General features: G+C 38.4%; 1 protein-coding gene across 9 annotated transcripts in view; it reads left to right on the top strand.

Moving 5' to 3' along the window:
* The window catches only part of fs(1)h (female sterile (1) homeotic), a 638,308-nt gene that overhangs the window by 133,162 nt on the left and 481,462 nt on the right, over positions 1-23,684 (top strand). The window lies entirely within an intron of this gene.

Below are 23,684 nucleotides of genomic sequence, written 5' to 3'. Positions count from 1 at the left end.
GTTTGAATTTACCACACAGAAAGTTTCACCGTTTTTGAAACTGTCTTTTGTCCTTTAGTGCAGTAGACAACATTAAGATGTCTATCAATGGAAGCAAAAAACGCACCAAGGTGAACAATTTTGGATTTATTTTATATAATACTGCAATTTTCTTGCTTTATGTAATAATATAAAGAATGATCTTTATTGCTTCTATAATCCCATTATTGACGGATAGCTCCATTACATTATTGTAGTAGGACAAGTTGAATTGTTGTGTATGATAAATCATACGTTGGGAAGTAACGAGTTTCGTATTGTTTAGGGTTCTGAAAACCAGTGAAGATTTTTTTTTAATTTAGTAGGTTATTTTACGACGTTTTATCAACATCTCCAGTTATTTAGTGTCTGAATGAGATGAAGGTGATAATGCCAGTGAAATGAGTCCGGGATGCAGCACCGAAAGTTACCCATCATTTGCTCATATTGGGTTGAGGGAAAACCCCAGACAAAACCTCAACCAGGTAACTTGTCTCAACCGGGAATCGAACCCGGGTCACCTGGTTTCACGGCTAGACGCGCTAACCGTTACTCCATAGGTGTGGACACCAGTGAAGAGATATTTAGTGTATTAGAAGAATTTGGATGGGAATGATGAAGTAGCGCAAGACATAAGAAAAGTATCTCAGAATAATTGGTTCTTGTACCACCATGTGATTATCTAGATAGCGACCAAGATGATGCTGGAAATGACCAGGAGGGGAGGAAGCACATTTTCTAGATTTATGGAGAGATGTTCTGAGTCAGGAAATGGAGGTGCAATCTGTATTTGATAATTTTCCCAAGGTACTGAAGTTTCGTACAGATAAAGAAGATTCACTTTCAGGTCATAACGAAGCATAAGGAACAAAAAGCAAAAGTAGTGTACACAAAAAACCTGAGAAAGTAAAAGCAGATGAAGTTCAGAGAAAATATACTGAAAAAATTTGGATTCTAATAATAGTATTGAGAAAATATCTGATTCCATTCCTACATACTGTATATAGGCCTAAGTAGTTTACACAATAAGGCCACATCTATTGATATATTGAGACATGTAATTGATGCAATTGTTGAACACATTGTTAGAGAAAGTGTAAAATATGCATAAAAAAAGGGTTCATGATCTAGTTGCCCTCAGAAGATGCATACAAATACAAAGCCGATTTTGCTTTTATCTGGATACTGATAATTATGCATCGTCGTATGTACCTACTGGTAGAGACGACCTGACACCAACAATATTCTTGCGAGCAACGCAATGTAAAGAAATTACTTCGATTAGATACATAGATTTTTTCGCTTGAACGATAACAATACCAGAAGACAAACTATATAAGATCCGGCCACTTATTACACATCTCAATGATAAATTTGGAAGCCTCATTGTCCCACTAGGGAATAAATTCTCTCTGGACAGAGCAATAGAACCATACTATGGGCATCACTCCATGAAACAATTTATTCGTGGAAAGTCCATTCAGTATGGATACAAGTTGGTATCTTGTTCATCCACGGGTTACCTCGTTAGTTTTCAACCCTATACTGGTGCAAGTGAAGACAAAACAGTTGGAACTGCTATTACCAAAAGACTATATATTGAATTCCTTCCTCAGAAATCTACAGTTTATATTGACAATTACGTACTTCAATTCTCTTCCTCTTTTCAAAACTTTGTCAGAAAATGGTATCAACTGCATAGGAACTACACGTAATGATCGAGTGGAGAAAGCTCCATTACACGATATGAAGAGAGATTCCAGAGGTTCATACCACGCACTACAAGATGACAGAAATTGGATAACACTTATCAAGTGGCATGGCAACAGTGTAGTTACTGAAGCTACCAACATATGCAATGACAATGTTCTGGGACTAGGAAAATGTTCTCGAGGGAGTAAAAATCAAAAGAAGTGTGGAAAGTGTTCTAAGTTTCGATGTGTGAGATGTAATGTTGGTTTACATCCAAAGAACAGTTTCTTGCAATACCATTTGCGATAACAATATATTTGCTAACACGAAACAGTGCCATTGTTTATAAAATGTATAAACTTATTAATGTTATTAGTACATATGTAGTTTAAAACACATAAAACATCACGTGCAGCAAATGTTTACTCATATGAACAGAAAATTTATTTGTACTACACACAAACACCCAGTGTATGATTTTTCATACGGCTTAAAAAACACATATAACTTACATTATTCTCAAAATAAAACCATTATATGTGATAAGTGATCTAAGGGCATACTAGAACTCAAATTTAGTACAAACATTAAAAAATATTTTATTTCGGGATATAATGGGTTAATGTTGTTTGAGAATAAGGTGCTTAGGAAAATATTTGGGGCTAAGAGAGATGAAGTTATAAGAGAATGAGAAAGTTACACAACACAGAACTGCACGTATTGTATTCTTCTCCTGACATAATTAGGGATATTAAATCCAGACATTTGAGATGGACAGGGCATGTAGCATGTATGGGTGAATCCAGAAATGCATATAGAGTGTTAGTAGGAAGGCTGGAGGGAAAAAGACCTTTGGGAGGCTGAGATGTAGATGAGAAGATAATATTAAAATGGATTTGAGGGAGGTGGGATATGATGATAGAGAATGGATTAATCTTGCTCAGGATAGGGACCAATGGCGGGCTTATGTGAGGGCGGCAGTGAACCTCAGAGTTCCTTAAAAGCCAATAAGTACTCAACATCATGAATCAACAAATATCACCATAACTACAAGACATGGCCAACTTTGAATACATCTCTTTTTAACCAAAAAGCAACACTGTCTGCCGGTCGAGGTGGGTTCCGCCAAGTTGGTGACCCGGGGGATGCAATGGTGGCTCTCGTGCTTTTCTTTTCGGACATTAATCGCCTTATCACCTCCCAGCCCTTTTCATTCTCTCATCTTTTTCATCACTGTATTTCTCCTCGCCGGCCACCATTGCATGCAGAACGCCCACCACATCATCACAGCCATTTTCACCTCTCCATCCCCGCTGTTTGTTTTGACACGTCCGCCACAACGACGGGATTGATTTGTTATGGATGCCTTGCTAGGTCGCATTCTTCTTCCTCTTCTAGTTTTTTATATACATTATTAGGTTTAGTATCTTAGGCTTACAACTCTCGTCTCACCAGCGGGGATCTTTCCTATTTCCGTGGTCCTGTCCCACAGTTTCGAGCGCGACTTCCAACTTGTGCAGCCCGACAGGTTGCCCAGCAATGAAGCAATAGTGGACCCTTCATACTGCCCCTATATGCAAGTTTAGGTGCCGAGCATGGACCAGATGTCAAGTACACTCACATAGAGCCCCTATGGGGGCCCGGGGCGATTTAAACGTCTCGGTGACCGACTCTGCTCGCCGGGACGAATATATCGCCCCGACGTGTTACCGCTGACTTATGGGTGTCGCAGTGTAATCAACCACAAGTCCCCTGAAGCTGCGTGCGGTCTCAGATTGCTCCGGCTTTGGGAGGTGGGTCGGAGTTAGCCGAGTGGTCTGACACTTGTATTCAGTGTAGAGTGGGGAGCCACGGGCGGTTATTCCCGTGGTAGGGGCATAAAGCTGCGACACGCCTCTGGTGCAGAACTTGCCGTTAGGTATGTAATGTCCAGTTTGAAGGGTAACTTGCGTGAAGTGGGTTGCTTGGGATCTGGCTGTGGGGGGGTCCCCACGTCCAGCACAGACACACAGACACCAGAATATGTTGGTGTCTTTTTCTTTCGCCCCCCCCCTCCCCCGGTGGCAGGCTGACGCCGACGGTTCCGTAGGGGGGGCCAGTTCAAAATGTCTTCGCGCTCTTCTTCCCCTCCATTAGAGAAACAACCCAAAAAACAGAAGATAGGAAAAGACAATGCGACTGGTGGTCATATGCTGAACAATGCAATGGATTTGGACCCTGAGAGAGTAAAAGTTAAAGTGCCGCCTCCGAAGTTCATCAGTATCACCTTGAATGGAACGGTAAAAACCATGAAAAACATTAGTCCATTCTACGTGAGACGTGCGCTCGATGGACTCGTTGGCAAGGTCAGAAATGCAACTCGGCTCCGTAACGGTAGTCTCCTCGTTGAGACTGCATCTGCAAAACAGAGTGAGACGCTGTTGAAAGCAAAGTTGCTTGGGTCATATCCCATCAGAGTCGAACGTCACTCCTCGCTCAAAACCACGCGAGGAGTTGTGCATACAGATTCTCTAGATGGTCTATCAGATGAAGAGATCCAACTAGAGCTGGCGGAACAGTCCGTGTCCAAGGCTTACCGTTTACTACGGAAGCGGGACGGACGGACTGAACCCCTAAGCACAGTCTTTCTGACCTTTGAGACGTCTCTTTTACCAGAACATATCTTTGTCGGCTACGAGCGTGTTCCTGTGCGTGCGTATGTGCCGAACCCAATGCGGTGCTTTAGGTGCCAACGGTTCGGACATACGCAAAAACGTTGCACAAACAATATCATCTGTGCAAAGTGCGGCGGCGGTGCTGACCATGGGGATTCCCCATGTACCGGCGCCGACCACTGTGTGAACTGTTCTTGGGACCACGCTTCTAATTCTAAAAACTGCCCAAAGTATATGCTGGAAAAGACGATTCAAGAGCTTCGAGTCCGGGAAAATATTAGCTTCTTTGAGGCACGTAAGCGTATTTTAGATAAGAAAAGAAGGCAACTGAAAAGTCGTATGCGTCTGTACTGCAGAGAGCAACAGAGGGAATCGATGCCACCACACAAACGCCACCTCTTACAAACGTACCTGGGAAGCGAATTGAGATCGCAACCCAGACATATGTAGACGCCGCTACTCAGACTGCTGAGTCAGACGACACTTGTGGACTTGACATCAGGCCTTACGTCCCTAAGAAAATTATTGCTATGACAGCAGAGAAGGATTGTAGGTCTAGTAGAACACCAGAACGTCGCACTCCTAGTTCGGGTGGCAGGTCGAGATCATGTTCTCGATCACGTCCTCGATCAAGATCGCGATCAGGAGTGCGGCGAACTGCAAGTGTGTCGCCAGAGTCGAAGACAAAGCAGTCGCAGGCAAAAGCATCTTCCCATAGAAAGGAAAAGAAGAGAAGATCCCCTGTTAAGCCACCAACATGATATAGCTCCTCTTGATGACTGATATTGTACAGTGGAATGTGAACGGTGTACGCAGCAGATATACAGAACTACAGCAATTGATCTATCATGAAAACCCTGCTATTTTATGTCTCCAGGAGACACACCTTCGGCCCGAAAAACTCCCTAAGTATCTCGGGTTACTACGTTCACCGGTACGATCTCCTTGCTGGTATTCGTGCCAACGGAGGTTGTGCTCTCCTATTCCGTCAAAGTATATTTTCCTCTGTTATCAACATCAACAGCCCACATCAATGCATAGCCGCTCGAGTCACTCTACCTTCCATCCAGTTCTCAATAGTCTCTGTATATATACCCCCAGACACACCTTTCACAGTGCATGACATTGAAGACATTTTCTCGCAGGTACCTGCTCCATATCTGGTAGTGGGGGATTTCAATGCATCCCAGCACTCATGGGGCTCAAATTCCGATGATGACAGAGGAAATAAAATAGCAGAGGTATTACCCGTCTAAATCTTGTTACCCTGAATTCAGGGGAAGCAACACATCTCTCCTTAGCTTACGGTACATACTCCATGATAGATATCTCCATTTGTAGCCCAGTTTTGTCCACGCATTTCGAATGGTCTGTGATTCACGACCTACATGGTAGTGACCACTATCCCATTCGAATGCGTATGTCCGCTTTACGTCCGGCGGAATCTCGATCTCCAAACTGGGTTCTTAAAAAGGTGGACTGGGTCGGATTTTCGGAGTCCATATCATTCGATGATAACGGACATGAAAGTGTGGACTCCCTAGTAGATCATTTCTCAAATGTGGTTATAAAGTCAGCGAAATTATCTATCCCCCGGTTGTCCTGCAGGCCAAAACGCTTCTCTGTCCCCTGGTGGACGGATGCCTGCAGAAATGCAATCCGTGACCGCAAACGTGCTTTACGCCAATTTGAGCGCCGTCCGACCCAAGAATATTTTGTCCAGTTTAAACGTCTTGAGCCAAAGCTCGTCGCATTGTGTGCGATGCTAAGAAGACGTCCTGGACAAACTACGTCAGTTCATTGAAACACAACGTCCCACCTAACACCATATGGGACAAAGTCCGTCGGATAATGGGGAAATGTAGTTCTGTAATTCCGGGCCTTCTAAACAATGGAGTAACGACCACCAGTCCAATAGACATTGCTGAAATATTTGCTACCATATTTTCACAAATAAGCAGCTCAAATAATTATGATCCGGAATTTCTGAAAATCAAAGATACTGCAGAAAAACGAAACCTGAATTTTCAATCTGACAACACTGAAGACTACAATGCACCGTTCACATCCGAGGAGCTGGAGGCGGCACTAGACACATCCCCTGACACCTCCCCTGGCCCTGATAACATCCATAACCGCACGCTTCGTCATCTTCCACGAGTTGGAAAATCCTTTCTTCTGTCTATGTACAATAGAATCTGGACTGAGGGTGTATTTCCATCTGCTTGGCGTTCTGCCATTGTAATTCCAGCCCAGAAACCGGGAAAGGACCCTTCTTTACCTGGCAATTACAGGCTAATCTGTCTCACCAGCTGTGTATGCAAGGTTATGGAAAAGATGATAAGCAAATGCCTGATGTGGGTACTCGAATCGGGAAACCGAATATGTAATATCCAGTGTGGTTTTCGTAAGCACAGATCCGCCGCAGACCATCTTGTTCGGCTGGAGACCGCCATTAGAGATGCTTTCCTCAAGAAGGAACATCTTGTGGCGGTCTTCTTTGATCTAGAAAAGGCTTACGATACCACGTGGCGTTATGGAATTCTGCAAACCCTACATGACTGGGGACTTCGTGGCAGTCTGCCAACGTTTATTGCGAAGTTCATGGCAGAGCGGTATTTCCGAGTTCGAGTAGGCACCACACTTTCTAACGAACATCTTCAAGAAAATGGCGTTCCGCAGGGTTCTGTATTAAGTGTTCTTCTTTTCTGCATTGCGATCAATGGCATTGCCCACTGTGTAGGTAAGCGAGTATTTTCTCTCCTGTACGTTGATGACTTCAGTCTATATTACAGTTCCCGATACCTTCCATCTATCGGTCGACAGTTGCAACTGGTCATCAATGTGCTATCGGAGTGATCTCTTCGCAATGGCTTTAAATTCTCCACTCAAAAGACGCAGTGTGTCCACTTCTACAACCATCGTGGACTCCATCCACATCCTGAACTGCGTCTTAATGGAGTGGAGTTGCAATATACAGACACTGCGAGGTTTTTGGGCCTTATCTTTGATTATAAATTAACGTGGGAGGCGCATATCCGTGATGTGAGAAGGCGTTGTGAAAAATTTTTTAACATTTTACGCCTTTTGTCAGGGGTTCGCTGGGGTGCAGACCGCATAGTGCTTTTACGTCTATATCGTGCTCTTATGCGATCAAAGCTGGATTATGGCTGTTTTATCTATGGCTCAGCAAATAAATCTAAGCTATGTTTCTTAGACACTATCCATCATCATGGGATACGACTTGCTGCAGGTGCCTTCCGAACTAGTCTGATAGCGAGCCTGTATTGTGAAGCGGGGGAACCACCACTGTATCGGCGACGTAATGTCCTGTTGTGCTCATATGTGGTTAAACTCCGCTCGCAGCCTGAGCACAATTCTTTCGACTCTTTCCATCATTCGTCTCTTTACGGCCGATACAGTGAAAATCCACGGAGACCTCGTCCAGCAGGTGTGCGATTCCGTGAACTGCTCTCTGAACTCGACGTCCATCTACCATCCATTCGCACAATAGAATACACCACCACTCCACCGTGGATTATGCGACGCCCCATGTTTGATGTAAGCCTGAGCCAAAGTTTTAAGAATTTTACACCAGCTTTTGTTTATAGACTTCGTTTTAGTGAACTTTTATCCCGATATCCAGATTATTCTTTAGTTTTTACTGACGGATCCCGAGTTAATGACTGTGTTGGTTGCTCCTTCGTTGCAAATGAACAGATATTTAAATATAAACTGAGCGAATATACCAGTGTTTTTACTGCAGAATTATATGCTTTTTACAGAGTTTTATTGTTTTTAATTCGAGAACCTCGGGGCAGATATCTAATCTGCTCCGACTCTTTAAGTGCCATTCAGTCTTTGCAGTCTCTCTATTCAGAGGATCCCCTTGTGTTAAGAACGCAGCAACTGTTCTACACACTCCTAAGCTCTGATTGCGAGATTGGAGTAGTGTGGATTCCTGGCCATGTCGGAATTCGTGGGAATGAGGCCGCAGATGCTGCAGCCAAAGATGGTACCACGAATGGCACTCTGGTATATTGGCGCGAGAGGTGGCAAGACTTACAAAATTATTTGAAATGTAGAATATGGTGGCAATGGGAAGGAAAATGGTCTGCACAAGAGGAAAAGAAATTACGAAGAATAAAGAATACTGTTCGAGTTTGGGATTCGTCCACAAGAGCGTCATGACACGAAGTTTTACTCACCTGGTTGAGGATTGGCCACTGTTATCTGACACATGGCCATCTGCTACGTGGCGAGCTTCAACCGGAGTGTGATCTATGCCATGTTCCACTTATGGTGGAACATTTTTTATTGCATTGTGGAAAGTATGACCGTGTCCGTCGGCAATATGGAATTCGGCCGACTCTTCGTGACGCTCTTGGAAATTATTTTAATTGTACAAATGCAGTCCTGAGATTTTTATCGAGTACTGGACTTGACAGGGTGATTTAGCTTTTGACCCGTTTTAATTATCCTCCGGACCCTTTACATCCGGAGGTTACACTTGTTATTTAGTATATAAGTTTTTTAACAAACTTGACATTCGGACCTTTTACATCCGAGTATTTTAGAAATACGCCAGATAATTTATTTATGGTAGCATTTGTATTGTTATTTTGTCTCTTTTTAAATACTAATTAAGGTCTGAGATTTTTATAATGTTTTATGGATCACCCTGTTGAAACTGCATTTGTATACCTAGTTTTAATCGTGACAACGTTTTTTTAGTTCTTTAAGCATTCTGATTATTGTATAGTCTCTGTTCTGTAAAGAATTTTAGATAAGGGCGCAAATAGCCATAGATGCTGACGCGCCCTTTTAAACACCACTAACTAACTAACACTGTCTGTTAGGTCTGATTTTAGTCATAGGTAATTGGTACACTAACTTTGAAATAACACAATGTTGCCATATATTGATAACAGTGTAGTATCGACTATATGTTTATATGACAAAATATGTTCGTTTTGGTGTATAGAATACTCTGCAATACTTATAGTACATGATTATGATTCACTCTATATGTATAAATCATAAAAAAAATTAGCCAAATGAACTGAGCGAGTTTTGGGATCACACACTTCAATTGGACGGAGTTACGCAATAAGAGACTGACAGAAACCTGTTTTCGAGATATTGATCATTGAAGTAAATCTTGTTATCTATTAAACATTTTACACGAGAGGTATTGTAACATTCATACTATTACAAAAAATACCACAGATAATAATAAAAGAGGGTTAACCGAATTTTAATAATAGACCAGCAGCTGATTTAATATTGCAAAGCAAAATAAATGAATTTTAGACGATGAAAAAATTTTGCTTATAAATGTCAGTGGAGTGCAGATATCGCATTCTGGGTTTTTCCTGAGTTAAATAATAGAGTCAACAGATTTCTGCAAATTATCTTCATTTTTATCAAATTGTCGGTTGGTCTACTATTGCAGAACTCCATCCAATTGTTCTTCCTAGGTATTGCTTAGGAAAATTGACTGTCAGGTAATAGGTCTACAGAACTGGCTTCAAATGTGTGAATGACGAAGAGTACTCACAATTAGAAAAAAAGAAAGTAATAAAACCAATAGTTGAAATATAGAAATAATGTACAAAAGACATTTGGTTCAGATTGCAAACAGGCATAGAAAAAGGATCTTCAATACAAAAAGTAGATTAAAGAAAAAAAATTGAGAACCGAAATAAATAAAGATTGGGATAAGATTCTGCTTTACCTAATGGGGGAGAGAAACCACACAAGAGAAATGAAGATATGAAACATTATACATATGTAATACTTGTAAATATTTATTGACGTTTAAACAAGATACTTTTTAACACACAAGTTATTTATGTCCAGACACTTGATACATGATCATTCATCTACGCACTTCCCAATATAAATCAGCTATACTGTAACATGTCCCTTTGTCCTCACCAGGTTCGGCTGAGGTGGTTGAATTTTCTAGTTTGAAATATTCAATGATTTGAAATTGTAAATATAATTGTTTAAGAGTATAGACGGAGTTAGGATGTTAGCGTTAGATTAAGTCGTGGGTAAAAAGAACTCGTGTCATAACAACAGCTTATGGCCTACTTGATGCTTTTGTATTCTAATATTATTTTGTGTGTGTTATCATTTGAACAGAGTAACATTCCTACAGAAAGATTTTTCAGTGTTGTGAGAAAAAACTAAACAGAATTCAGGCTTACATTAAACACAATAATACTGGAATCACTTCTGATCGAGAAAATAAAAAGCATCACAAGAAGTATGCTTCAAGTAAAAATAAGTGTAAATTTGCTGAAAACCGGCTGTCAGATGCAAAACATGGCACGATAAAATGTTTTCTAGCAGTAGAATTGACAGGGAAAGTGTAATTATATATAATTGTTTCAGCACTGACTTTTTCGAAAGAAGGGTATGAATATTATGGGATTACTTCAATAGTTTGCACTTCTGCATGCATCTCTCTTGTATATTGGGTACTATTATTTTGAGGAAGATAAAAATTAGCATGTAATGTAAGGGTACTAAGGAGATTATTGCTCATTGAGGGTGTAATGAACGGTACTTTGTACCCTCTTATGATTAATGTATTGTTGTGGAGCAAAAGTAAAACATGCATTTGAAACTGCAGTAATTATTTAGCAAATGAACAATTACTGTAACACTTAATATTATTCAGCATGTTACCCCTGGGGACAAATGCATGTTAATCATATTGTACATCGTTATATGTGCATATTATGCTGTATATTATTATGTACTTTTAATTATATTTTGTGCTGTGTTTCTACAAGGAGCAAAGTGGTATTCACGTTGAAGTAGAAACGAAACAAGTCGATGGTATTGTTAGGTTCATAAAATTAGCAGCATTAAACTCTAGTCAGTGTAATATGTAGCTAGAGCGCTTTCAGAATAAGAAGGCATATAAGGCGGAGCTAGTTCAGGCCGGTCTATGTCGACTAGCCAGTGACAGTGAAGCGGTGTTGCCTAGTTAAATCGTCGCGAAGTCTCGCTGAAGCGTCGCGTATTAGTTTCTTTCTTGCGCGCACAATACTTATGGCTAGGAATGAATTTTAAGCTATGGCATTCGATAGAGCTCCGAATTCTGAATCCAACAGTACAAGAATGGCAATTGTATGTAAACTGGTTCGCGTGTTATCGCTTTAAGACTAAACAGAGATATCAAACCTACAGCATACAACATATTTTGCTCTGAATTCCGTCCCTGTAAACGAAGATAGAATCTGTTTATTTTCAAATTCAGATGTGGACTGTTTTCTCTTGTGTGATGCGTAACTTACCGTAACAATGTCTCTTGAAGGGATTGCAATTGGCTCTGGTGTTTCTTCTGTTATACGCAAAGGGATAGTCCAACACTCACAAGCGAGGAGTATGGTATTTTTGTACATAATTTTTTCAGTGCGTGTCAGTTCTTCACAAACAAAGAATCTGACTGCAGAGACGTGTGGTTTAGAAGTGCATACGTTATCTCATATTCTCGGACAGGACAAAGAGACAATTAAAATAGGTGGTATACTTGAATTTACCTCTCCTGGAAAATAACGCAAAACAAACGTGTTAATTATTTGTACAATTTTCAGAACCGTGTATTACTTCATCGTGCGATATTTTAAATACATTAGTAGTATGTGTTAGCAGTGCCATTGTAATAGAACGTAGAAAGAAGAAGAAAGCTGAGAATAATCATAGATACGATTTTCACTTTTCATTGGGATATTATACATGGTATAAGACGAAATATTGCATAAACATGAGATATTTGGATGATATTATAAACATAAACACTCCTGCCTCTTTTTCCATGAATTATACGAAGAGCATTAACAACACTTCCTTAAGAGCATTAAAAAACTTTATAAAATGAAGCACATTAACTACATTTCACTTTTAAAATAAATACAAGCATGCTAGGAACGAGGGGATTTTATAATTCCAAAACTCAATTTTTATTTTAAAAACCTTTAGTTTTATATATATATATATATATATATATTTTACACTTTATACGATTTTTTCTAATATACAATTTTATCTTCAATATATTAACGATATTATTGGATTACGGTTTTCATATTCGCTTCTATACAACTACCTTCACTCGTAGGTTTATATTGCCACAGGCCAGAGTGATAGAACATAGAATCCTGGACTTCTAGGTAGGTATAAGCTAGAGGATTAAATTAACTTAGATAGGCTTGATTTAATAAAGTAAAAGGAAGTAATCTTCAGTTTCAATATGAGTAATGAATTAGGCCTACATATGAACAGATATGCTTATATTCTTACAGCCGGATTCTTAGCCAGAATATGGAACACTGGACCTCTAGATATGTAAAAATTATATGATAAAATAAAATTAGATAGACTTAGTTTATCAGAGAAAAATAAAATAATCTACAGTTCCAATATGAGTACTGAATTATGTATGAACACACATTATGATTACGTTGCATTATAGCCAGATTCGTAACCAGAATGTAGAACCCTGGACCCCTAGGTACATGTATAAGCTAGATAATTAAATTAAATTATGTAGGCTTCATTTAAGGGAGGAAAAATAAAAGACTTTCCAACTTCAATACTAAATTACGTATCTACAGATATGTTTTCGTTTTGTTATCGCTAGATTCTTAGGCTGCCCCTACAAACAAACTGTACCTTATCTTTCCTCTGGAGAAATAAACAATAATAAATTCAGCTTTGCTGTACAAGGAAGTCTGAGTAAGAATTAAAACATTCTTTCTCTGACATTAGCAAAGTAAATTTCTACATATCTGTCACTTTATTTCGCAAGTCATTGACTCCAAGAGCTTCTGATCTATGAAGCTAAGAAGTAATAAAAATTGAGATGAGAATTACTTCAGTAAGAGTAATTATATTTAAACATTACACACAATGAAGAAACAGGTCTCGACCCGCTCGCGCAGCGACAGAGCTGCAACTGATATGTTCTGTCCTTATCTGTAGTCTCTGTCTTCCACGTCTCGTGCACCGTGCACTGTGTGACAACGTCGAACTGTTGCTAGCACTCAATTGGCTTAGGCCATATGCCTTCTTATTCTGAAACCGCTATAGTTGACGATGTATGCAGTGGAGAGGGAAAGGAACTGGCCAGCCTAGTTACCTCATAAGTGGTGCTTTGTTGGTATCACTTGTGAGGTTCAGACAGTTGACTAAACAACAAAAAACTCTGTGTTTTGTAAATATGATGGTGGTGTGCCATTAACTGATGCTGAGTTGTTAGCATTGAAGCCATTAAATTGCTTGCTCTCCAATATTTCTCACACACAGTGTGTTTGAGGAAAGGGCTGGGCATATTATTCTGATCCATTTATTTTTTAAGCCTGCACAGTGGACGAAGTGGTGAAGAAATAATTACAATTTTGTTCAAGTGTTTTGACAGTGATGCCCTGTGAGCAATCAGAAGGATACAGTTGCACTTTTCCTTGGATACTCAGGAATTATATTTTGTATATTGAAACTCTTTCATTTTTATTATTCGGAATTTCGTGTAAATGGCATACTGGCATTCAAAATATTTGACCCTACTAATCAACAGTGATCGATAATTTGTTCATGTAAGTGTGGCTTCTTTAGTTATTACTTCTAAGAATAGATGACGAAGCTAACAGTCATTGTAGCCAATAGTACATAAATATACCCACACTATAGAATTGAAATTTTCATTCCCTCTAATTATTGTACAAAGCATTAGGGTTAGCAGGAAATCACTGCAAGAAGTCAGGACAACCCTGTTGTCGCAGATAAGGCAATTTGTGAAGGCATGGTGAAGCACTGTGTAACATTAGGCATCACTCAATAAGGTCTATAATTACAGGAAATTTGAGAAAACAAAGCTACACTGTCCAAGAAGTTTATGATCTTTTCTCGGAAGCGAGCATAAAAAAAATTGGTATTATTACCAACAAAGAAGCCAGTAATGAAGCCTATATACTGTTATAGATCCAACAATTAGACTTGAGGTGGATAGAGACCAACTGATGGAAGTTGGCAAAGAAAAGAAAGCTCTTTACCAATAAACTGTGTACTACTACAAACAAAAATATCAACTTCATGACATTGAAGTAGTTTTGCAATAAGTGAATGTCTCAGGAATCTTCTATGCCACATCAATAAATTTAGGAATGCAGTTATATTGTCAGACTCCAAAGCAGCTATTCTATCAATCGTCTCTAAACACACACCATCTCAAACAGCAGAAATAACTAAAATGCCCTCTCAATTAATATCACTCAATAAAAGAATTGTATCCCAATGGATACCATCCCATTGTGGAATCCTGGGAAACGAGAATGCAGATGCTTTAGCAAAGAAGGGCAGCACTGCTACTTACAGACCTGTTACTAAATCTACGTATTACTCTGTGAAGAGATTTATCAAATCTACATAGACTTCAACAAAAAAAATTTGATAACACAATCCCAAGGGAAAAAATGGAACTCTGCATCAAAATCCACAGTTAATTGCCGATTTACCACGAAAATCGTCTGTAGCTGCATTTAGATTGGCAACAGGCCATGATTGTTTGGCTAAACACCTGCATAGAATTGGAATATATCAGTCCCCTAACTGCCCATTGTGCAACTCAAACCAAGAAATGGATTCGGAACACCTCAAAATCTGTGCTTCATTGGCTGGTCATGATAATATCTTTGAAAAATATTGGAGTGCAAGAGGTCAAATGACTTTATTGTCAAACGCCTGGCATTAGAAAACAACAACATTGAAGTAGTTGATCTTCTAATTGGTGCTAGGAATAAACCCAAAATTCTATATTGATGTATAGAAGAAACTAGGTGTTCCACTTTATTATGAAAAATACTGTACCACTATTAGGTATTAAATGCTCTCTCTATCTCTCTCTCTCTCTCTCTCTCTCTCTCTATATATATATATATATATATATATATATGGCAAACTCGGCTAATTTCACAGTATCTCATATATTAATTAGTTGTGGAGTTCGTGTTTGTTTGAGCTTACAAAAAATACAGATAAATGCCAGAACCTGTCGGGGATGTTTCATGCAGAAAGATCCTATTGTAACGCATTGTGGCAAAAGTTATATAACTATCTGCTTTAGTATGTGTGTGATTGCTGAGATAGAGTGAGTAAATTTGCAGTGTTGTGTTTCTGGACATTATATCGTAGAGATATTCAGAACTGTAAGTATCACACTATGAATAATGAATTCTTCACATTCTTATGATTAATTTGAATCATTTGTTCTTTTATCTAATTTAGTTTGTTCGTAATATACTTTTGCCGGTACTCAATTTCTTAACTAGTTTCCGCTACTTGCCGGCAGAGCAGTTCGAGTGGCACACAGATTCGAAATTCTTTTAAGAAGAGCTATGGGCTAAGTATGCGATAGCCAGAAAATCTGTCCTACCATAGAGCATCAGACTCTACTCGCTCGAATTTGAACGATTTTTATGATGTGCTAGGAAGTGTGTGAGAAAGCAGAACTGAGTACCGAGCCTAATCTCATTTGAAATTTAGATGAAACAGGGCTTTCATTGGTTACGAAACCTAACAAAATTGTGTCTCCAAAAGAGCAAAGTCTCTACCTTCAAACAATGACAGAAAGGAGAAACAACAATTGTCTTGCCAGCGGAGGGGGATTCGGATTAGGCCGAAATAGTTCTCATAATGTTTTTTTTTTTATATTTAGCATAAAGTTTAATGCAGATATGTGTTAGATAGATTTATTAATTTACAATAAATATGCAAGCCTTTTCCTGTTATTGATAATTCAAGCTCAGTTGTTTTATATTTATTGCTTAGTTTGTTAATGTGTGTGTGCACACATATACTGATGTTTAGATTACATTAAAACAGGTTTTGAGCTAAAAAGAGTATTCTTGAAAATTACTGCGAAATTGCCCGAGCAGTACTGCGAAGTTACACGAGTTCCTGAAACACACACACATGATCTCATGTTTTAGATGGAGCTATTTCCCTGTTGAGATACACTTAAAAAACAAAATTTTTATAACACCCAATACAATTATGTCTAGTGATTAACTGCTGCATGAAGGAAATTTTTTGAAGCATTTTTGGGTATAACTATAGACAGAAAACCTTAATACTGCGAAATTAGCCGAGTTTGCCTTATATAAATATAAATAAATAAATGAATATATATAGGGGTGGCCCTTATATGTGATTTTCTGAAGTTATTTGTTTTTCTTGTCCCAACCCACGAAAAATTACTCTAAAATGTTATCTCTATCTCACAATTTTAAAATGACCCCCAAAGGCTATAAAGTTTCAGATTTTTTAATTTTCTGTGCAATTTTTGTAACTAATTTTCACCACCACCACCACCACCACCATCATTACGAAGTTGTTTTGATGCCGTAATGGGTCCAACATCTAATCCAGATGTGAACTTGTTCAAAAGATTTAGAGACACTTGGTAGACGATAGACATTAAGAAATACCGTACTCGAATGGAAGATATCCCTGAAGATGTCCGTGACAGTTTGCTGGAATTCCTTAAAATGACAAGTTAGAGATGAATACCACAAATGATTAGATTTGTCCATGATCTTCCTTGGTGGTACTCACATTCCTGGAGATATGAGCCATGCCCGGTGGATGTCAATGGCTATTTATGCATTAAAAATTTATTTAATTCAAGATCAATTTAAACTTACAAGAAGAGAGAGACTTGATCAGAAGAATATGCATTTTTATCATCAGACTCTGTTGATGAACCTGGTTCCTAGCACCATTGGCTGTGAAAGCTCGTTATCTGGATTATAATTTTTTACTGAAATTAATACAGTATGAGGAAGAAGATCCAGAAATTAGTATTGCTGGAGTACAAACATTTAGAAATCACTCAATGGTACTTATCTCCAGACAGTACATCATTTGCATTTTTTGGTGAAGTTCCAGTATACATTTAGAAACAAATGGCAAATATAATTGTGATTTCAGGAGACAGTGATACAGAAAATAAAGTAAAAAGATACATACTTAGTAGTGGAGATCTAAATTCCGTTAAAAAAGCACTATGATTTTATTTCCTCTGAATCAAAGAAGCTTTCCTAAGATTTTCAATAAATAAAAGTTTCCTAAAAGACCGCCCATCAACATGGAAAGATGTCAACTTCCAACATGGGTTGGAAAAATTGAAAAGTATTGTAGTTAAAGATTTGATTAATTTGTCCTACAGAATAATATCTGTAATATTGACAATTAATATTTGAGGAGAAAAATTCGCTCCAGCGCTGGGGATCGAACCCGGATCCTTGGTTCTTTGTACCAAGCGCTCTGACCACTGAGCTATGCCAAATTCAATCCGCAGCACGGGCCGAACTCTCCGATGTTTCCCTTTGTGGCCAGACTCCAAGTTAGGCATATACATTGACGTTTTATGTCCAAGTCAACTGCCATTATACAAGGGACGCACTCAACTGAGTGCACAGTAATCTGTACAGAAATATGTACTGCTAGCTATGTGAATATTAAAGATTACATAGCTAGCAGTGCATATTTCTGTACAGATTACTGTGCACTTAACTGCGGAATCCTGCCCAAACAGTCACTCAGTTGAGTGTGTCCCTTGTATAATGGCAGTTGACTTGGACATAAAACATCAACGTATATGCCTAACTTGGAGTCAGGCCACAAAGGGAAACGTCGAAGGAGGAGAGTTCAGTCCAGTCCTGTGGATTGAATTTGACGTAGCTCAGTGGTCAGAGTGCTTGGTACGTACAACCAAGGACCTGGGTTCGATCCCCGGCCCCGGAGCGAATTTTTCTCCTCAAATATTAAGTATTGTAGTTGTCAATGACGTGGCTGAGAGAGGAATGAAGCTTATTCAAGAATACCAGAACACTGTCAAAGGATGAAACAGAAAACCAATACATTTTACAAATTGTTAATGAATATCGAAAGAAATATCCACATGCTACCAAAACTAGTCTAATGAAGATTTAAAATCTGCATTATGTTACATTTTGTTCTTATTATTTTAATTTGCTTCATTAAGTGATTTTAATGTAATTTTGTGTTTCTTTGGTTTCAATTTTGCTCCATACTAATATTATGTACTGTCCGCGAAACTTATCTGGGCAGCTAAAAAAGAGAGGCGCGGGGAGTAATGGGTTTGCTTCTAGTGGCAGCGGAGCAGGATGGTCTATGAGGCGGGTAAAATACATTTGCTTGCTTAGTGTAATCATTGTACTTACAGTAATTTTGCGTTTTGTGAAGACATTTATGCAATGGCCGGTAGTAATATGAGATGCAACAAGGTTATACACATACACAATAAGGAGAGGCAGATAATAAGGTCGGTGATTGTTTGTTGCGATTAAGAGGTGAAAGAGAAATGTCTTACTTACTTACTTATGGCTTTTAAGGAACCCGGGGGTTCATTGCCGCTCTCACATAAGCCTGCCATTGGTCCCTATCCTGAGCAAGATTAATCCAGTCTCTTTAGTTAATCATATCTCACCTCCCTCAAATGCATTTTAATATTATCCTCCCATCTATATCTCGGCTTCCCCAAAGGTCTTTTTCCCTCCGGCATCCCAACTAACACTCTGTATACATTTCTGAATTCGCCCATATGTACTATATGCCCTGCCCATCTCAAACGTCCCTAATTTAATGTTCCTAATTATGTCAGGTGAAGAATGCAATGCGTGTACTTCTCTACTTTCTCTACTCTCCTGTAACTTCACCCCCTGTTAGCCCCAAATATTTTCCTAAGCACCTTATTGTCAAACACCCTTAACCTCTGTTCCTCTCTCAAAGTGAGAGTCCAAGTTTCACAACCATACAGAACAACCGGTACTAACTGTTTTATAAATTGTAACTTTCAGCTTTTTTGAGAGCTGACTGGATGACAAAAGCTTCTCAACCGAATAATAGTAGGGATTTCCCATATTTATTCTGCATTTAATTTCTTCCCGAGTATCATTTATATTTGTTACTGTTGCTCCAAGATACCGGTATTTGAATTTTTCAACCTCTTGACAGATAAATTTCCAATTTTTATATTTCCATTTCGTACTATGTTCTGGTCATGAGACATAGTCATTTACTTTGTCTTTACGGGATTTATTTCCAAACCTGTCTCTTTACTTGCTTCAAGTGTTTTCCCTAATAATTTATGGGATTTTATAATACGTTTAGACGACGCCAGCAGTGATGACTATGATGATGATGATGATGATGATGATGATGATGGGAAGAGGAGGAGGAGGAGGAAGAAGAAGAAGAAGAAGAAGAAGAAGACGACGAAGAATGTGGATAATGATGACTGTGTGTGAAAGTGAAGTTTTTTGGAAACCCAACAACTACAGACCTGTGCTTCTACTTGAAAGACTTTATGTATCGCTTACCATCAGTAGCTCATGGCCAGATTTGGGTATTGTAATAATAGGAGTTGTGATCATACTGTATTGTACACAGACGAAGAAGAATGTAATTTATTTATATTTGTTATTTTGTGACTCCGTACACTTTCATCTACCATATCCAATGGAATGCACTGAAAATAAATGCCGAATGATGTTTTTGTAACTGTACGCACAACTTTTGCAGTGACGGTCAGGTAGCCAGCAGATAGCTACGGGGCAGTGAGTGAGCACTAGGGGATCCAGCTGCCTAGATAAGTTGCGCGGACAATATGGAATCCCCCTTCAGCACGAGATTTTATCTCATTCAAGGGGACCCAGCTTGTATTTAATGTATAATGATTGATTACGTTTGCTAAATATTTGGTCACCTAGCAAATAATTGAAATTTCAAGGTCTTTGGTTGCTGTATTAAAATAGTTTCATTGATGTGAAATTTTTCAAGGAGCTCTAATTTATACATTGAAACAAGGTTAGGAGTTGGGAGCAAAATTTCGAATGTTGACAAATAAAGGCCACCCTAATATATATAAAAATAATTTATACTTACATTAACTAGAAAGCCATTTTCGCCAATTCCAACAATCTTGGCTGTTATACCTTTGTTATTGATAGCTCTCCATAAATTCATTTGTAAATAATTTTGTATTGATTGCTAAGTTTGCCAGGAGGCATCGTTGAACTTCGAGGAAGCAAATAAAAAAATAAATAAATAAAATGAAATAATTATTTGAACTATATCAGTTTCGTGGAACATTTACTGTACATTATTAATATGTAAGATGTGTTTACCTGATCCTAGATTTATCCCATCCACCTCGAGATATTTGTTTTTGACAAAGACACAGATCATTAAAAAATTTGTGTCAGCAATTCTGGCACAGTCAGACATCAATAAAACAATTTTTTGGCGACTACAAAACTTATATTGTTATACCAGTGTTATTGTTGTATTGAGGAGTTATGAAATTTTACACATCTTTATGGTCTGAAAGAGAATATAGTAAAAATAAGAATAAAGCAAGATTACATACTATGAAATAACATTTACTCACTATTTGATTAATATACTTGACCTACAAATTAATTTAGCATTCAGGCATGTATTGAAGGGAACAGTAATTATACTTTTGTATTTTGGTTTGTTTTCAGCAACAAATATGTTTCTTATTCCTTCGAGTACCATCAGATAGTCTGATGGTATACTAGAGACTTTTTTTTTTTTAATAATTTATTGATCGATCAGCGCATTTAGCGTTATACAGATCATTTCTAAATAAAATGTAAATACAATAAATGACACTGAATTAAGGAAGCCTAGATTGGGCTCCTCAATGAACAAAAATAATTGTTAATAAATAATTATTTACATAGGTTGGTGTGATAAATTTTGATTATAATATGAGGTCCATTGGAAATCTGCTCTTGATTCTGGTGGGAAATGTTGACTTCCTTCCAAGAGAGTAGTGGATGACGCCTGGAACATTTTCTAGGTTGTTATAGAACTTCTTAGCTTGTGAATGAATAAACTGTTTGATTGTGTCAATACCAGTTTCTCTGTGTAGTTGGCTGTTACGGACAAACCAAGGAGAATTGAGTGAAATTCGTAGGACTTTATTCTGAAATGACTGGATGTGTCTAATTTCACTTATTGCAGCTCCTCCCCAGACAGGACAGGCATAAAGCAGTAGAGGTCGTAATAGAGATGTGTATAGTAGCATGCAATTTTGTAGCTTTAGAGATGATTTCTTGTTGAGGAGCGGATATAATTTAGTGAGTCTTGAGTAGGCCAATTTAAGTTTGTTGTTGATGTGATGTTTCCATGATAGACAGCGGTCTAAGTGCACTCCAAGATATTTTACAGCTTCATCGTTTGGTTTCTATGGTATCACGTTGGTTGAAAGATTTATGCATGGAGGATTAGCAGGACGACACAAAGTAAATATCGTTGCTTCGCATTTATTGTAGTTCAATGCGATGCGCCAATTTTCAAGCCAAGGACATATGATGTTTAAGGCTTCCTGAAGGTGATTTGAGGCTATGTTAATGTTGCGATGGGTTACATAAATAGCTGTATCGTCTGCATACATAGCAATTTGTGCAGTTGGTGTTGCAGGAATGTCCGAAGTATATACTGTACATTGAATAATATCGGACCTAAGATAGAGCCTTGTGGAACGCCAGCACTAATGGTTCTAACAGAGGAGTGAGTACAACCCACTCTCATTGAGAATGTGCGATTTGACAAGAAACTAGTCATTATGTTGCATAGGTAGTCTGGAATGCCGGCCTTGTGTAATTTGTACCGAAGACCTTTATGCCAAACTCGATCAAATGCTTGAGTGAAGTCAAGAAATGCTACTGCAGTCTGTTCTTTCTTTTCAAAGCCCTGTGCAATTTGTTCAGTGATATGAAGCACTTGATGACTGGTAGAATGATTTCGACGAAAGCCAAACTGATATGGAGGTAGGATGGATGCTTGAAGTAGAAACGTATCCAAGCGTTTCAGCAAAACCTTTTCAAAGACTTTGGTTATAGTTGACAAAAGACTTATGGGACGGTAACTTGTTGGATTTGAAGCAGGTTTTCCAGGTTTATGAATTACAATTATTACTGCATGTTTCCAAGTATCAGGGAAATATTCCAGACGAAGTAGAGCATTGAATAATGAAGCTAAGTTTGCTAGAGTAAGACACTTCAATACAAAGTTTGGGATGAGATCGTATCCAGGAGATTTCTTTATTGGAAGTTTCTGAATTATTGAGTGGATCTCATTTGGAGAGGTAAAGTTTACGGGCAATGATGCTGAAGCATAATTATTCTGATAATGTTCTATTTCTTCGTTGAATTCTTTATTCATGATTGGGTTTGGTATGAAAGAAGCTTGAAAGGTGTCTGCGGAAATTTCACACTTTTCATTGTCACTTGCATATTGACAACATTCTTGTTGTAAAGGTGGGATTATACATGGCTCTTTCAATATTCTCTTTGTCTCTTTCCAAAGGGAGGAATCTTCTGGTGATAAAGTGGATAGATGACGTTGATAAGATATGAATCGGTGTTCGTCCAACAATTTTTTTTACCTCTCTGGTTAGTTGATTGAGTCGGTGATGCTGCCATGGTTCTCTACTTTTTTGCCACAATCGACGGGTTTGATGTTTTTCCTTTATTTTTGAGGGAAGAGTTTCGTGATAAGATTTTATATGTACCCATCTTGAGGAACTGTTGCTGCTCGAATAGATGAAGTAATGGCATCAGTGAAAGTACGAACTGCCACATCAGCATCGGTGATTGTTTTCAAGTTACTGGTGGGCTGCAAAACATCGTCTAGGTTTAGTTGAAAGTTGTTCCAGTTTATAGTACCCACGATAAGTCGATTGGGAGGAGGGCGAAGCATAGGGTTGTCGTCAAATGAAATCAGAACAGGACAATGATCGGAGTCTAATTCATGTAATACACGCATGTTTTAGGTGTTCTGAATATATTTGTGCAAAGCTATGTCCAATATATCAGGTAATATGTTAGGTCGATAGAACGTGGGTTCCAAAGGTGCATTGATATTAATAGAGTTTTCCTCTGAGATAGGAAAAGTCTTCCATCTTCTGTTAGGTGTGGTTACCCGACATCCCCATATTTGATGTTTACTGTTTAGGTCTCCTAAAAGTATTGTTGGTGTAGTATTAGAAAAAAGATTAACAACATCTTGAGAATTCAAACGTACTTTTGGTGGTTTATATGCTGAAATTATAGTAAACTGGGGAAGGTTATGTGAAGTTATCTTAATAGCACAGGCTTCTAAACAGTTCAGTTCTGGCAGAAGTATTGAGTGATGCTTTATATTTTTCCTAATTATAATTGCCACACCACCACTAGAGACATTAAACCACTT

Source organism: Periplaneta americana, chromosome 3 (assembly GCF_040183065.1).
Source record: "Periplaneta americana isolate PAMFEO1 chromosome 3, P.americana_PAMFEO1_priV1, whole genome shotgun sequence".
Taxonomy (NCBI): domain Eukaryota; kingdom Metazoa; phylum Arthropoda; class Insecta; order Blattodea; family Blattidae; genus Periplaneta; species Periplaneta americana.
This window is presented reverse-complemented; position numbering and strand designations above follow the sequence as displayed.